The sequence below is a fragment of the Sus scrofa genome, chromosome 11 (genome assembly GCF_054392235.1).
Source record: "Sus scrofa isolate SSC_HxYL_T2T_F1_AM1 chromosome 11, Sscrofa_HxYL_maternal_Yorkshire_Landrace_v2.0, whole genome shotgun sequence".
NCBI classification, from domain to species: Eukaryota; Metazoa; Chordata; class Mammalia; order Artiodactyla; family Suidae; genus Sus; species Sus scrofa.
Genome location: NC_139393.1, coordinates 74,918,783 through 74,934,017, shown reverse-complemented (window position 1 = coordinate 74,934,017; position 15,235 = coordinate 74,918,783). Strand labels below are relative to the sequence as shown.

Here is a 15,235-nt window from a genome sequence, read left to right as displayed (position 1 = left end):
AGCTATAATGGAAAAAATAAAAATCATTTTGAAAAAATGTGACATGTGCAGAATAGGAAGGAAGCCCTGACCCGTGCTCTCACATGGATGAACCTGGAAGACATTCTAGCAAGTGAAAGAAGCCAGACAGAAAAGCACAAATACTGACAGTCTTTGTGGAGAGTCACTGTGGTTTCCTGCTTCAACAGCCCTCATCCCCTGCCCAGCAGCTGCTCAGAGCCAGCCCTTGCCGCCTCTTCACCGTGCTTTCAGACCGCTCCAAGCCCTCGCCCCGGCCACCTCTCCTCAGCTGCCCACCATGCTGACCTTGACCCCCTGGCAGGTGCCCCAGAACTACCACCAGGACTCGGAGGCCACTGTCAATTACCAGATCAACCTGGAGCCCTGCGGCTTCTATGTCTACCAGTCCGTGTCGTTTTGACTCTGATGCTATGGCTTTGGAGAATTTCACCTCGTGCTTTCACCAACCCCGTGAGGAGAGGGAACATGCTGAGAAATCGAGGAAGGTACAGAGCCAAAGAGGTGTCCAAACCTTCCCTCAAAGTGTCAAGAAACCAGACATCGATGCCTGGGGGAATGGGCCGAAGGCAGTGCAATGTGTGCTGCACTTGGGGAAAAACATGAATCAGTCACGACTGGAACTGTACTAAGTGGCCACTGACAAAAATGATCCCATCTGTGTGACTTCTTTGAGACACGCTGGCTGAATGAGCAGGTGGAATCCATCAAAGAATTGGGTGACCACATAACCAACTTGTGCAGGAGGGGGACCCCCGACTCCAGCATGGCGGAGTATCTCTTTGACAAGCACCCCCTGGAAACAGTGATACTGAGAGCTGGCTTCCCATAGGCACGGGGGTGACCTCCCTGGTCACCAAAGTCGTGCATGCATGTTTGGGTTGCCTTTGCCTTTTCTATAAGTCATACCAAAACATCTACTTAAGTTCTTTCCTTAGTACCATTCCTTCAAATAAAATAATTTGGCACCCCCCTAAAAAAAGGACAAATAATGATTAGCTATATGAGATACCTTGATACCAAATTCATAGAGACAGAAAGTAGTTGCCAAGGGGGAGTTTGGGTTTCATAGAGGCAAACTATTACCTTTAGAATGGATAAGCAATGAGGTCCTGCTGTACAGCGCAGGGAACTATATCCAATCATGTGATGGAACATGATGGAAGATAATATGAGAAAAAAAGTGTATATTTACGTATGACTGGGTCACTTTGCTGTACAGCAGAAATTGACAGAACACTGTACATCAACTGATAAAAATTTAAAAACGAATATAAAAAATTTTAAAAAGAATGTAGGATGATGGTTGCCAGGGGCTGGGGGAGGGGCACGGGGAGTTAGTGTTTAATGGGTACAGAGTTTCAGTTTTAGGAAGATGAACAAGTTTCGGAGCTGGATGGTGGTGATGGTTGCCCAACAGTGTGAGTGTATTTAATGCCATTTAATGTACACACTGGTTAATGACGGTACGTTTTATGTATACTTTTATGCTTTAAAAAACCAGGGTAATGGAATTCCCGTCGTGGCTCAGTGGTTAACGAATCCAACTAGGAACCATGAGGTTGCGGGTTCGATCCCTGGCCTTGCTCAGTGGGTTAAGGATCCGGTGTTGCCGTGAGCTGTGGTGTAGGTTGCAGACGCAGCTCGAATCCCGCGTTGCTGTGGCTCTGGCCCCGGCCGGTGGCTGCAGCTCTGATTAGACCCCTAGCCTGGGAACCTCCATATGCCGCGGGAGTGGCCCTAGAAAAGGCAAAAAGACAAAACAAAAAAACACGGTAATAAACTTGCTTTCATTTCCCTTTATAATGTTCCTTTCAGTGTGGGCAGAGCACAAAACCCCTCCTCGAGTTAGACAGGTAAACAGAAAAATGATCTGGAGTTCATTGCTGTATTATTGTTCTTTTTGGTTGTGTTATTCTTAAAGAAAGAACATGCAGAATCCTCCAGAAATGCTTTCCACACAAACGCTCCAGGTCAAGCTACACGTCCGCGCATGTGCCCACACGAAACTGACCAACTCTCCGCTGGCCTTTGTTTCCCCGCGCAGACCTAGTGTCTTCCCAGCGCAGTTCTTACCCCCTCCCCCCATCCCGGGCGGCGGGGGGCCTTGGAGTAGCAGCTTCGACCTCATCTTGGAACTTGTTACAAATGCACATTTTCGGCCTCACCCCGACCAGGTGAGGTCGGAGAGCCTGGGTTTCACTTGCCCTCTTGGGGGCTCAGATGCGCGCTTACGCTGGGGAGTCCCCGGCCCAGGTGCCCCGCGGTCCCTCCCGCGGCGCGTCTGGACGCCCCAGAGGCGGGGGGGCGGAACAGCGGACTCCAGGCGCCGCAGGGTGCCCCGCCGGGGGCGCAAGGGCGCTGACCTCTGCCCGCTGCTGTTCCGCCGCCTCCAAGGGTGGAGCCCGGCCGCCCCGCCTGCACACCTCCAGCCGCACAGGTGGCTGGGCAGGGCCTGGAAACCAAGTCACAGGAAGCAACACCTTCGCAAAAAGTCCTCCCTCCGGACTCCTCGCTCGCCAGTCGCAGGGAGCCCTCGGAGCTGCCACCATGGGTAGGCGCGCGGGGCCGGGCGCGGGGGCTGCGCCGTCCGGGCGCTGCGGAGGGGTCGGGCGGGGCTGCCACGTGGGTCCCTGCGCTCGCCGGAGGCTCGCGGACCGGCGCGGGGAACGGGGAGGGCTGGCGTCGCGGGTGGCGCAAGGCGCTGGGCAGGCACAGGCAGGGACTCCTCGCGGCGGTGGCGGTCGGGGCTGACGGGGGGCAGTCGCTCATAGGCTCCGGGGAAGTTTGCTGGAGTGTGATCTGCCTGCCCTGCTCCCAGATTCGGAGGCAGAGGGCGCGGAGGCGCCCAGACTCAGGTGAACGCAGTAACCTTGACCTGTCCACCTGTTGGGAAGCCTCGGTCTCTGTTCCCACCCTGTGGGCTTGAAGCTGGACGGGCTGGTGCTGGTGATGGCAGGACCCACAGAGCCTCCATCCGTCTCGGGGCGCTTAGCGGCCGTCCTGGCGTTTCTCCAGCCTCTGGCTGGCCAGGCGACCCCGGAGCTGCGGAGGGAGCCCTGGGCCAGAGGGGAACAGCGGCTGGCCCGTTGTGGCCCTTGTTAACGTTCTGCCACTGCCCCCAGGCTTCAGGAAGGCACTGAAGGAGAGAAACTGCTTCTCCATAGTCAGGGAGTGTCACCAGAACATCTGGAAAACAATTTAATCCTGCCTGCTTCAGAATAAACAGCTTAGAATGAACGCAGAAGCAGAGCGGGGAGAGACCTGAGATCAGCCCAGCCCTCTGCTCCCTTAGGGAGGAGGAGGGCGAGTCAAGTGACTCCCCCGGAGCCTGTGCCATGGATGCGCCCAGGCTGTCATGGTGTGGCCACTTAGTGGAGACAACTGGGTCTGGCTTTGACCTGTCTGCCCTTGTATTCGTCTTCTGCCCCTTGCTACCTCTCTGATCTCGGGCCAGTGAGTAAAGCTCTGTGGCCCTCGACTTCCTCAGCGGTTGTATAGAGGTGTTTGGACCGACCTCAGGGGTTGCCTTGAGCTGGTGTGCAGTCCTCTGGCACCATGCAGTGACCGTGGACCTGCGGTCGGTCGCAGTGTTGGGTTATTCACACCTGCTGGGACTTTTAGCAGAGGCTGACTGTGCTCCCGGGCTCCAGCTCTGGGTCCTGCCTCCAGCACCTTTGGGTTGTCACGCTGTGTGACTTCTCTGGAAGGTGCTCTGAAGTATTTGTTTCGGGGTTCAGATACCTGAGTAGTGTGTGTGCGGAGTTAGAACTTTCCTAACCTGGTTGTAATCAGAGTGGCTGTCGGCAGCCTGATCGTCGGTGAAGGAACAGAGTTGGCTTTTGAAGTATGGTCCCCAGTGAACTGACTTTCTGGTTTACAGATTGGTCCTTAAGGGGTTTGCTTCTTTCTTTCCCTTTCTTTCTTCCTTCCTTTCCTTTTCTTTCTTTCTTTCTTTCTTCCTTCCTTCCTTCCTTCCTTCCTTCCTTCCTTTCTTTCTTTCTTTCCTTCCTTTCTCTCTCCCTTCCTTTCTGCAACTGAAACTTACATAGCATATGAGTAGCGACAAAAACGGTTCTATTCAGACACCAGTTTTATGTTTACCCAAGTCCTAAATGTTCAATATCTAGGTTTAATTAGCAATAAAATATTAGGAATTTTTTTCCCTAAAGAAGGTGGCAGTACCGTCTCCTCTTAAGAGCAGATCTTTGATATTTCGATGATGCAAGGTTGTTTTGAATCCCCTCCTGACTGCGAGGAAAGCTTGGTGAATCCAGCAGGCGGGAGAGAAGCAAGGAAAGTTCTTAGAGCAACGTTTGCCCTGAGCTGACCTTCTCTCATGGTGGAACTGGAACCAATTTTGCCAGTGGGTTCTCTCCCTCGCCCTGAGAGTGGCGGCACAGAAGTTAGGATTGAATAGGAACGTGAGGGGTGCAGCGAGCAGAACCGTGCCACCCAGGCTGGTATCAGACTTAGTAACATTAATAACAAGAACCCACGAGAGTAAACTGGATTAGAAAGTTGTTTGGGGGATGGGACAACGGAGAAATTCGGCTGCAGCCTCTGGTTGGGACCATGCCTGCAAACCCTTCCCCCAGTGAGGGCTCAGCAGACCTCCCAGAAAAGGACTAAATTACTAGATGTTTTTGGCTTTGGGGGGGGGGGGAGGGCACAGTCTCTGGAGCAACTACTGAACCCACCTTTGCAATTTCGAATGTGAAACAAATGGACGAATCTGTGCTCCAATAAAACTTTATTGATGGGCACAGAAACGTGACATGTATATAATTTGACATTATATAATTATATAATTTGTCACAAAATCATCTTTAAAAGTTGTTTTTCGTTTAAAAATGTGGGCAGTGTTTTCATTTTAAAATGTAGACCATCCACGGCTTTTGAGCCGCACTAATGCAGGCAGCGGGCTGCATGTGGCACCACGCTGTGGCCTCTGACCTTTGCTTTAGAGAATGCATGTGCTTGTCAGGGTTGGGCTGCAGAGAAAGCGGGGTCCGACCTGCCGTCGCGTGAGGTCCCCGAATGGCAGGGAACCTCAGTGACTGGAGAGCCGCCTCCAAGGCCTTCCTGGGGATGGCTGACGATCTCGAGAATTCGATCTCACTCCTCTTAGCCCAGCCCGCTCCCTGGCCCAGAGCCTGGCAAAGATCTGCGCTAAGGCTGTTCTCACGCATCCCTCCCCTCATGTTGGTCCTTGGAAAACCCTCAAGCCCGCTCTGTCATCTGCCACGTATTTGACTCTGGAAATGGAGGTTGAGGAGGCCTTGGGTTCTGGAGATCAGGCTCCTGCCTCCTTCTGCCAGGGCCCCCGGCCGACTTGAGTTCCTTCATTTAGAGAAGGAGCTTCGTTATCGTCCCGTCCCCCAGCGCTCTTTTCCTTATGTGCAGTTCTGAAGAGTTTTTCGAGTAGACGTCCTGCCTGAGGGAAAAAGGAGGGACTAGCCTTGAAGGTTGCTCAGACCTGGCCCCTTGGAAGTCCTTTCATGATCTCTTTTTAGAAGCTCTTGGGAAAACCTCTGAACAGAGCCAAAGTCCCAGGGAGGCTGGCATCCCTGCTGAGGCCCGTGAGTGGACACTTGGAGGCCGAGTGGCCCCACACCAAGGGGGCCTGGGCATCTGAACCTGGGAGAACCTTCTTCCTCCCACAGAGCAAGAAGAGAGGCCTTCTGGTATTGGGTCCTTTGGGCTGATGTATTTCAGACTTGGGCACGCATTGGGATCACCTGAGCGAGGGCTTATTCTCCTGGGCTGCCGGGCCCCAGCCCTGGAGTGGCTGCTTTAGGGGGTCGGGGACAGGGCTCAAGGACCTGCATTCGCAAGTGCCTTCGTGCTGCTGCTGGTCCCAGGACCACATTTTGAGAACCATTGACTCTAAGTGACAACTTTCTTTTTTCTTTTTTTTTCTTTTCTTTCTTTTTTTTTTTTTTTTTTTGCTTTTTAGGTCCACACCTGCAGCATATAGAAGTTCCCAGGCTAGGGGTTGAATTGGAGCTGTAGCTGCTGGCCTCCACCACAGTCACAGCAATGCAGGATCCAAGCCACATCTGCAGCCTACGCCACAGCTCATGGCAACGCCAGATCTTTAACCCAGTGAGCAAGGCCAGGGATCAAACCTGCATCCTCATGGATACAAGTCGGATTGTTTCCGCAACTTTCTTTTTCTTAACCCTCGCCCCTGTCCAGACGTTGCCATGGGGCCCCACAAAATGAGGTCATGGCAAGGAGATCCAGTGCAGTCTGGCCCCTGCCTTATCCACGGTGACTAAGCTTGGGGCAAATTAGTAGCTAGGAGCTGCAAGTTAGCTTACAGAGGCAGCCCTAGGAAAGGAGTGCTGAATCGAGGTGGTCCAGCTAAGGCTGGCAGGGAGCTGGCCTAAACCACTTACTTTCGCAGGTATTTTTTTACCTATGAGGACAGGAACCCATCCTGCCTTGAAGTAACTCATGTCCTCGGGGCAGAGGCCAAGCCCATAAGGAGCATTTTCCACACCGACTGGAGGTGAACAAAGTTATTATGAGACAGGTGACAACAGCCACTAATTGTGTCTTGTCAGAGGTGAAGGATTTGGGGAGTTCCTTTTGTGGCTCAGAGATAACGAACCCAACTAGCATCCAGGAGGATGCAGGTTCAATCCCCCGCCTCTCTCAGTGGGTTAAGGATACAGCATTGCCAGGAGCTGTGATGTAGGTTGCAGACACAGCTGGGATCCTGCATTGCTGTGGCTGTGGTGTAGACCGGCAGCTGTAGCTCCGATTAGACTCCTAGCCTGAGGACCTCCATATGCTGAAGGTGTGGCCCTAAAAAAAAACTTTGGAGGATTTTCCACCTTCATGGTAAATTTTTGCCCGGTCCTCACACTGCTACCAAAAGTCCCGGGTAGAATTTTTCCATTTCTGGTCGACTTGGATTTTTGATGAAGAATTTTCCCACTGCTCCTTGAGTCAATGAAGGACAGGGACGGCTGAGGGAGTATTCACATGGCTGCTTGAGCTGCCAGGCTAGTGGACTAGGAAGCGGTGTGTTCTCCAGATTTGAGCCGTGAGGGATGGGGGGGTGGGGGGGTGGAACCCCAGGGCCTGGTCCCACTTCCCTGGGCGAGGGACACGATTGCATCTTGAGAAGGTGGGTGGGCATCCCAGGTGAGCGGCCACGGAGATCAAAACATGGGTGGAATCTGAAGACGTTTCACGTCCCTCCACGGTGATGGTGAAAGGATAAGGGCAGTGTTATCAGGAGATGAAGGCGAGCCCTTGACTCACAACCTGGGATTGCAACATATGAAGAACCAGGGCAGCGCTATTTTGGAACTTTGTCCCTTGGTTTCAGAGGTCGGAAATATATCACCCAGGAACTAGCACAGCGGGGTCAGCGCAGGGGGTGATGTGAGCGGGGCTGTCAGTTGGGCCTCTGCTCTCTGCCCACATGCAGTCCCCGGCAGCTTCGGCAGCAGGCGGTGCAGGGTTACACGGCCGTGTCAGCAGCTAGAAGGCGCCACAGCCGAGGGCAATGGGTAGGACCTACCACAGACACTCCTGAAGAAGGACCAGGGTCTAGTTCTTCCAAGACTGGGAACCTGCCAGGGCCTCTCGCTGCACAGAGGCTTCAGAGTCATCAGGCTTTACGCAGGGATGTGTGAAACTGAGTGTGTGCCTGTCAGGAAACTTTGGTTCAAGGATCACATGTAAGACTAGAAAATTTACAAAAGCTGCTGTGTAAGGTGACCTGTGAAAAGTTCTCAAACTCAGCATTTAAAAATCCTATAGGAGTTCCCACTGTGGTTCAGTGGGTTAAGAACCAGACCAGTATCCACAAGGATGTGGTTCGATCCCTGGCCTCACTCAGTGGGTTAAGGATCTGGCGTTGCCAGGAGCTGTGGTGTAGGTCACAGATGCGGCTCGGATCTGGTGTTGCTGTGGCTGTGGTGTGTAGCTCGGCAGCTGCAGCTCCAGTTCGACCCCCAGCCTGGGAACTTCATATGCCTCAGATCTCCAAAGCCAAAAAACCAAAACCAAAAACCTCCTCAAATCTGCGGAGTTTTAGTGTAAGCTCTCTCAGGACATATCAGGAGGTACATTTGAGATCCTCTTGGAGGAGCCAATTTTTTTTTTCATTTAGTCAAAACACAGAAGCTCATATGATGTATGTTTCCTGCGTCTGCTGTCACAAGAGTATCACAGCCTGGGTCGTTTGAAACAATAGAGATTTATGCTGTCACATTTCTGGAGGCTGGAGATTCCCCACTCCAGGGGTCATCAGGGCCAGCTCTCTCTTGAAAGCCCTGGGGAGGATCCGTTGCAGGGATTTCTCTTCGCTTCTGGTGTCGCCTGCAGGCCGGGGCCTGCCTGGGCTGCTGGACACATCACTGCCGTCTCAGCCCCCATCACACACGGCCATCCTCTTCCTTCCGCGTGTGTCTGTCTTCACACAGCTGTCGTCTTATCGCAACACCGGTCACCTGGGGCTCAGAAGCCCCCCTGCATCAGTGGGACCTCAGCTTCCCTTATGACATCTGCCGCCAGCCCATTTCCAAATCAGGTCACATTCTGAGATTCTGGGAAGGATAAGAGTTTTGAGGCCCCACTGTTCACCCCAGTGCACCTGCGAATCGAAAACATTCTCTCTGAAACGTGTACACCGGTTCCACGTAACTCTAGTTAGGACATAGTCTCAGTATGTGAAGATGGCTCCACTGGGTCCTGCCTCCTGGGCTCAGACTCAACATTTGGTGACTCGTCTTCTGCTAGCAAGACAGGTGGATCTTCTGGGCAGAGCTCTAGGCGGTCCTAATCTACTTCAGAACAGAACTGGTGTGTAAACACCGCCCGCAACCCTGTGTGACATTAGGTGCGTGAGCAGTGGTTACGGTGATGTGACCATAGACATGGGTCATTTACCTCTGGTTCTAAAAATAATGTTCAGACTCTGTTGCTACTGTGTTTTGGATCTATAGATAGTTTCCAAGCAATCTTTAACTATGAATAATATTTAACTTTTCTTTTCTTTTTTTTTTGGGACCTCACTTGCAGCAAATGAAGGTTCCCAGGCTAGGGATATAATTGGAGCTACAGCTGCTAGCCTACACCGCAGCCACAGCAATGCAGGATCCAAGCCGCGTCTGCGACCTACACCACAGCTCACGGCAACGCCAGATCTTTAGCCCACTGAGCAAGGCCAGGGATTGAACCCACAACCTCATGGTTCCTAGTCGGATTCGTTTCTGCTGCACCATGACGGGAACTCCTCATTTATTTATTTTTTATAGCTGTCTCCTCTGTGCATGTTCATTCTAAAATTATAAGACTGGAAATAAAATCACCTGACACTTCCATGGAGAGTCTTTAGGTAATATATGACAAAATTTGAATACTATTTCACCAGCATTCTACTTCTGGAAATTTCTTATGGATATTCACATGTATTCTTATGACAGGAAAGAGGCAGATACAACGTAAATATCAATAGAGGAAAGACATTTGTGTTCTGTGCCTAGTTTTGTAGCCTAACTTCACATAGAATGTGATCAGAAAGCAGATTTTCTAGTCATGATTCAACATCTAAGAGTAAAAAAATTCTTTGTGTCTAAAATTTCAGGTCTCTAACTTAATTGCCTCCAAACAAATCTCCCAAAAGACCAGGAGATTGGAGAATTCCCTGGTGGCCCAGAAGGTTAAGAATTCGGCGCCATCACTGCTGTGACTCACCTCACTGCTGTGGCGTGGGTTCAGGGTTCAATTCCTGGCCCAGGAACTTTCACATGCCAAAAAAAAAAAAAGACCAGGAAATTGGTGTTATTTTGTTTTTGTTTTTCGTTTTTGTTTTTGTTTTTTTGTCTTTTTTGTCTTTTTGTTGTTGTTGTTGTTATTGTTGCTATTTCTTGGGCCACTCCCGCGGCATATGGAGGTTCCCAGGCTAGGGGTTGAATCGGAGCTGTAGCCACCGGCCTACGCCAGAGCCACAGCAACGCGGGATCCGAGCCTTGTCTGCAACCTACACCACAGCTCACGGCAACGCCGGATCGTTAACCCACTGAGCAAGGGCAGGGACCGAACCCGCAACCTCATGGTTCCTAGTCGGATTCGTTAACCACTGCGCCACGACGGGAACTCCTGTTTTTGTTTTTCAATTTCATGACACCTGTGCCTTCGGCTTGTTTTCTCCTATGAGAAGATACAGCATTAGGGCTGATGCTAACGCACTTGTTTCTCCTGCCTGTGCAGTGCGTGCAGTTTGCCGTGATGGGGAGGTGCGGTCCAGGGGGGCTAATAGCCGCTGCCTCTCACCTCCTCTCCTCACCTCCTCTCCTGTGTCCTTTTACAGCCTGTTCTGAGGAAAGCTCTGCCCTTAACTTGAGAATATATTTGTTGATTCACTCTCAGCGGTCATGGCGTGTAAAGTCAGCCTCCTTCTAAGCTCGGAATAACGGGTGTTCTAGAATAAGAGTGTCCGGGGAAGGGAAATCCTTAGAGAGCCAGGACTGCCTTCAGAACACCCAGCGATCCCTTCTCCCCTGACTGATTGCCCACACCCGAGGCAGAACCTAGGCCTGGTGCTGGATCTTTCTATTGGACGTAACAGCTCCCTCCGTGCGAACTCTGTTGCACCCACTGGCCGGCTGCCCTTTCCTTGCAAGAGGCATATACGGTCTCTGGGCTTGTCTGCAGGAGGTTGGCTCCCGGGCCCCTAGAGCTGATTTCTTTCCGAAGGAGAGCAGGGAGGGTGGTCGGTGATTTGTGGCTGTGCTGATGGAAAGCTAGAGGATGCTGAGAGTGGCAGGCGATTTATAAACCATCAGAGACGGAAGTGACAGGCCTCCTAAGCCTGTGATTTTAGAGCATCACACGTCGGCGCATATCTGTCATCTACAGCAAAAGGGTGTGCACTCCAGACACTGACTGTTGTGGGTTTAATTGCATCACCGCCCCCCCCGCCGAATCCATGTGCTGAATCCTAACCCCTGGTGCCTCAGCATGTGAACTTTTGTGGAAAGAGGGTCATTATAGACAGAATCAGTTCAGATGCGGTCATGCTGAAGGAGGCGGGTCCCTAACCCCGCGTGACTGGTGTCCTTAGAAGGCGGGGAGAATTGGACCCGGCACAGCCCAGGGAGAGGAGCGGGTGAAGATGAAGGCAGAGATCAAGTGATGCGTCCACAAGTCAGAGAGCATCCAAGGCGGCCAGCAGCTCACCTGTAGCTGGAAGAGGCCCGGAACAGGCCCCCTGTCTCGGCCTCAGAAGGAAGCAGCTCTGCCCTCACCTTGTCCTGGACGTCCAGCCTCTGGGACTGTGAGACGATCAGTTTGCGCAGTTTTAAGTGGCTCCGTTTGCTCGTGGTGAGTTGTAAGGGTGGCCCCGTGCAGCAAGGCACTGACCAAGGCTGCCTCCCTCAGCCCGGACCGGTGGACCCCCAGCTGAGGGAGGCAGGAGGTGGTTTCTAGAAAGACCAAGGCCTGGCTGTCGGACACACACAGGACGAGGCCCGGCTGCTGGACACTTAAAGACGTGACAAGGCAGCTCACTGCACCCACACAGAGAGAAGGAAGACCAGCCAGAGGTGCCAGCTCCCTGCCTCCCTGTCCCTAACAGAAGGGTGACAAGAAAACAGCAGGGGCTGATGACAGCAGCACAGTCATGAGATACCCAATGGCCTCATATTCCGCAGGGGGATGGACAGCCAGCCCCACGCCTGGTCCACCGGGCTCGCACCTGTGCCCGCGTGACCTGTACGGATACAAGGTCGCCAGGCCTCAGGCTGAGCCGGCCTCGGCAGTGGCTTCATGCCCACCAGCTGAATAAACCGGGCACTGCCCCAGAGCACTGGCTTCCCCGTCTTTCTAAAGTAGCTCATGTTATTAGGGTGTAGTTGACGGTCTTGGTGCTCTAAGACCTGCTCTCTCACTTGCATTTAGCCGCAGTTCCAGCAGAACAGCCAGGGCTTGATTCAAGTGGCTTTGGGAAGCCCAGGCGTCAGTGTAGCCCACCTTTCTGTTTGCTGATCTCTCAGAGGAAAAACAGATTCTCTCTGCGGGGAAAGGTCATTGCGGAAAAGCTGTTATTTCTACAAAAACAAGTGAGGGATGGGCAGGGCCACCGCCCTTGGGTGTGGAGGCCTCTCGTGCCTGCCTGGAGGCCCTAGCAGGAGGCCCCCGGGGCTGGAATGCCCTGCTTCCTGGCTGGGCACCGCCCAGAGCCACCTTTTCTTTCTGAGGCCAGACACTCTCCTTGCAAGCCATGCCCAGTATCCGCCCAAGAGATGATGGTTTTCTAAGCACAAGCGTGCCCTGTGGCTGAGCAGGGGCCCTGAGGTGGGATTTGGGGCAGAACATTCAGGGTAGGAAAAAAATCAGCTCAGGTAAGAAATGACCTCAAGGAAAACCGCCCTGGAAAACAAGGGTCTTGGGTGACAGACGCAGAGCCCGCCCTGACACTAGCCTGACTCTGGTGTTAATAGCCCATCGAAGGAAAGAAAAGCTCTTTCACTTCTTGACCAAAGCCATTGGATTTGGGGGAAAAAAATCAAAGCAAATGTGCAAAGTCGGGCCCTTCTGCCTCTTCCCTTGTGCTTGCTGTCACCGAGGCTCAGCTCGGTAGCAGTTGCACCTGGTGCATTTCCCGCTAGGCTCTTGCATATGCTTTATTTTCTTAAAAAAAAAAGGAAGGGGGATCATATGATACGTGAGACTCTGTAACACTTCGGAAGTCAGCACAGCTTGGTTGGTTGTAAAGGGGCTAAAGAGACCCTGTTCGGGGGCGGGGGAGGCGCTAACTGCCCTAATGCTGCGGGGAGCCAGGAAGGAGCCTGGAGGGAGGGAGAAGCAGGAGGCCTGGCTGGACTGCTGGGGGTGCAGGGAGGAGCATGGAGGTCGGAGCCCCAGCAGAGACCTGGCCTTGCAGCAGGTGGTTTGCGGGCAGTCCTGAGAGCTTCCATGGGGGATGCTTGGTCGGTGGGGCAGACGCAGCAGGTAGTAGAGCCAGCGTGGTTTGCGGGCAGTCCTGGGAGCTTCCGTGGGGGACGCTCAGGTCAATGGGGTGGACTGGAGCCAGGAAGGTGAGGCAAGGTGTCCTCTTGTTGCCCTCATCTGGTGAATGGAGACGGAGCTCAGAAAGCAAGAATGAAGAGCCGAGACTAGAAACGAGTCACAGGCTGGGCCGATGACTGGGGTGGAAGCTCAGCGCACACGGCCCTCCTGTGGGCTCCCTGCTCTGGAGCAGCGAGTGGCTCCCAGATTGTTCCCCTGGGAGGGCTTGGCACCAAGCAGGCAGCCGGGCCCCGCCTCGGAGCTTCTGATTCCAGGGGTCTGGGATGGACCCGAGAGTCTGCATGTCCAGCGAGCTCCCAGGGGCTGCTGCTGCTGCTGCTGGTCCAGGGACCACACTTCCAGAACCACTGTGCTGGAGAATTGTCGAATGTTCCTTTGCCCCTGCAGCCGTTCAGTCATGCTCTGTGCTGCTGCCCAATTGAATGCAGCTTGCTGGAAAATCACTGCTTGCCATTGTGGCTGGTATTTGAGAAGTCTGGCTCCTCTCTGCGCGTGACTGCTACATCCCGTGACCTAGTTTCCCCAGGTGATGTCATAAGGCCCTTCTGCTTTTGGTCAGTGAAGCAACTGGGGAGGGATGACCTTTTTCTTTAAGGGCCACTTCTCACCCCGTCAGGGCTCCCCATACCAAATTCCAGTCCATATCTTATTTTATTTTATTTAGTCTTTTTAGGGCCGCACCCACTGCACATCGAAGTTCCCAGGCAAATTGGAGCTGCAGCTGCCGGCCTATCCCACAGCCACAGTAACAGGGGATCCAAGCCGCATCTGCGACCTACGCTATAGCTCACGGCAATGCCGGATCCTTAACCCACTGAGCAAGGCCAGGGATCGAACCTGCATCCTCATGGACACTAGTCAGTTCATTACCAGTGAGCCACGATGGAAACTCCTGTCCATATTTAAAATCCGTCCACATTACCCAGATGTCATCCTGAGATGCAGTAAATATGAACCTCATTTTATTAACGTGGATTCGATCCTACTAACCAACTTGCAAAGAAGGTGTCAGCATTCCTAGATGAAGGAATGACGGCCCGGTGGTTGAGTACTTTGGCCGGAGCCTCATGGCCGGGAAGAAAGTCTCCAAGCTGATTCCAAAGTCTCAAGTCCTTCCACCCACAAGATGCAGGGGTAATAGCGTGAGAGGAGCTCTCACCTTAACATGGAAACTAGCTCTGCTAAGAGTGAGGCTAGGCTGGAGTTCCCACTGTGACGTGGTGGGTTAAGGATCCAGTTACAGCAGCTTGGGTTTAAAAAAGTGAGGCTAAGTGTATCCTGGGAGGGCCATTGCATTCATTCTCTGGGGTCTCACGTGACCTACGTTGTGACTCACGTGCCTCAAGGACATGATGGAGGAAACTCGTCTTCCTTCCGGTTTATGAAACCACTCCTAGACCCCCTTTGTCCTTGCAGCAGCCCCATGAGGCAGCACCCCCATTTCAGAGATGGAGCATGGGGGGTCAGCACCTGCAGACGGTAGCCAGGCAAGTACACGTTGTGCCAGGTCCTCTCAAAAGGCAGGTGCCACGAAGGGACGCCCAAGCCCTCAGATAGAACATGCAGCTTAGGGGAAAAAAAAAAAAGGATGAAAAGGGCATTGTGGGAAGTTCCCATTGTGGCTCGGCGGTAACGAGCCCGACTAGCATCCATGAGGACTTGGGTGCAATCCCTGGACTCGCTCAGGGGCTCAGGGATCCGGCATTGCCATGAGCAGTGGTGTAGGTCGCAGACAAGGCTCAGATCCTGCGTTGCTGGGGCTGTGGCTTAGGTTGGCAGCTGCAGCTCCAATTCGACTCCTGGCCTGGGAGCAAAAGTAAAGGGGGAAGCACTGTGCCAACAAAACTTGCTCGGAAGTTTGAGTCTTAAATCAAATAGTGACTACTATAGCAAATAGTGATAAAACCAGCCTCTACAGAGCTTGAGGCAAAGCCATGGGTATTAATCTCCTACGGCTGCTGTCACAAATCCCCACATACTTAGTGCCTTAAAACAGCGCAGAATGACGGTCTTCCAGTTCTGGAGGCCAGAGGTCTGGCATGGGTCTCCCTGGGCCACAATCAAGGTGTTGGCAGGACTGCTTCCTTCTGGAGGCTTGAGGTGAGAGTCCATTTCCTTGTCCTTTCAGCTTCTAGAGGCCACCTTGTCCCTCTGCTCGTGG

The 15,235-nt window shown here is 53.0% G+C and overlaps 1 pseudogene; it reads left to right on the top strand.

Annotated features, from left to right (window-relative positions):
- Positions 1–298: 298 nt before the first annotated feature.
- LOC100522098 (ferritin heavy chain pseudogene) lies at positions 299–2,383 on the top strand (annotated as a pseudogene).
- The last annotated feature ends 12,852 nt before the right edge of the window (positions 2,384–15,235 follow it).